Here is a 2,500-nt window from a genome sequence, read left to right on the forward strand (position 1 = left end):
TGAATTGAATTGAATTGAATTAAATTTTATTTATATAGCGCCATAACAATACAATTGTCTCTAGGCGCTTATGAATGAACTATACTTTGTGATTGTGACGGCTGTGCACTAAAAGGGTGTGAAGCAGTAACACTATATAACTGCCTGTGCATTTACATTATACACTAGGTAGCTCCACAAATGAATTGCCTGAAATTCCTGAAAGGCCTTTTTTTAGGTTGTATAGCCTTTTTTCACTCTGGCAGGGGGACTGCCAATGGAAACTAGCCTTTTGGCTATAATTGGGTGCATTTACATTTTAATGTACACTGTCCCGCTTGATCAAATAAATACATTGATTGTTTGATTGATTCATTGTATTGGGTCATTTGCCTCCTAGAGGCCGACTTGCAATTACAATTTTATTTTTGTTGACTGTTGTCAAGCTATTGTCCAAAAAGTGCTTTGACACAAACCTCATGTTCCATATCAGCCATTTAGGGCTACAATTATGCTAAGTATTATGTGGACTTGTGAAGTGTAAGTATATGGTATCGCCTCATGGGGGGGGGGAGCAGCGGCGGTCATAATAAGTAAAAGTACCTACACTAGTATCAGGTGTGCCCAGGTGGGCTGTAACCCAAGAAGAGGGTAGGAGGGAAGTGGGGTAGAAATATACGGAGACAGACGGGGGGCCGACACATGTCAGACGCTGATCAGTTGGGAGACACGGGATGGTTGTCACTGTATTTGTTTCTGCAGTTGCCATGGGAACCTCAGCAGGCCAGGTGTTAGGAAGTGCCCTGTGTAAACGACAGTGCAGGTATGCACTACATAGAGTTTATGGCACTAAAGGCCTTGATAAATACATAGTGGCAATTACTATTGTGAGTTTACCACACTGCATCTCATATTGTGCTGTTGTCTCTTCAGCCGCGGACTTTAATCAGAATAGAATTATTTGCTGCCAGGTTGTGCGATGCAAGATGTGACTTCAGGACTTTGTGACACGAGTTTGCAGTCTGTTGACTGGATTTGTGGCCTTTAAACCTGTATAAAATGTACAGATAGATACAGACTGTGCTGCCAGGCTGTCCCTCTGAGACCCACCCCTGTGTCAAAAGGAGACTTTTGTAGTCCCCTCTTTCTTCCAGCCGCACCTTTAGGAGGCTTTGGACTGGTTTAGAAATGTCAAAATCTATTCATCCCTATAATCGTTTCATGCAACATTTAGTCCACATTTCATCATGGTTGCCTTTAGATGTATATGTCAATGTATACATGTTGATACGCGTATGTTAATACACGTATAGCTATGGTAGACTAGTTGCTGTCTTTGCGTTAGTCCATGAGTGTGTGAATGAGGATGGAGCCTATCATGGAGACGCTAATTTCATTGACGGGCAACGAGCAAAGCAATGAGCAAAGTCCACCGGGCAAGAACTAAAGCAAATGTATGAACTTGGTCAGGTCGTTTTGCTAATTTAATACCATGAGCAAGATCCAGCGCAAACACGGGTGGGCCAGCGCAACACACTTTCACTTTGTTCATTTCCCCTCAAGGAAATTAGGGCCCAGAGAGTGTAAGCAATCAACCCCCCACTAAATGGCCATTTGGTTGGAGGAGTAAGTCTAACAGATCTAAAGATCTAACAGAGGTTGTATTGTCAAAATGACACAGTCACACACCACATGGTTTAGTCACGAGGAATGCAACATAATCTTTTTGTTTCGTGAAGGTTGTTTTCGTCATCTGTCACTCGCTCTTTTTTCTCTGTATTCCTACCTCCTTCTGTTACCACATCTTCTGTCTCTCTCCCTATCTCTCTCTCTCTTTAGCATCAGCTATCCTTCCTTCCTCTCCAATCTCAGTCTCTCTTCCTCTCTCTATCTGTCTCCTGCTCTGTTCTACACACGTTATCGATATTTCCATATATCTTTCCCCTTTATCTATCTCTTGCTCTCTATGTTTTCTCTCATTTTCTCTCTTTCTCTTCCTCTTTCTATCTCCCTCACATCCCTCGTGTTCTCTCTCTCTTTCTCTCTCTCTCTCTGTGGAGATGTGTGGTCTTGAGGGGATGACTCACACCCGAGAGGCCCGTGACTGTGCCTGGTGTTTTTCTCAGCCTCCTGCGTGCCCCTTCCGCTCCTCGACACTTGCCCGGACGCTAATAACACCACTGGGTGTCTCTGACATATGCCCGCCTGGAGGCGCGCCACCCTGCCCACACACCCGGCACAGCAGGGCAGGTCGGACCTGTGCCACACAGGCTGGTGGCGTCTCTCTGAGAACCGTGTGTGATGTCAGAGGAAGGTAACAACCACTCTTTTTCACAAACACAAATGTTCTTGACCATAGAGATGCAGGAGAGACCTTTCACACATTTCACATAAACGTTCCTTTTCACAATGCTTCTGAAAAGTGCAGGAAAAAAATTTATGTACTATGTACTTTGGATGAAGGTGTATGCTAAATGAATACAAGTACATTTAGATATATGTTTTAAAAACAAAGGCAGGT

Source organism: Clupea harengus, chromosome 21 (assembly GCF_900700415.2).
Source record: "Clupea harengus chromosome 21, Ch_v2.0.2, whole genome shotgun sequence".
Lineage (NCBI taxonomy): Eukaryota > Metazoa > Chordata > Actinopteri > Clupeiformes > Clupeidae > Clupea > Clupea harengus.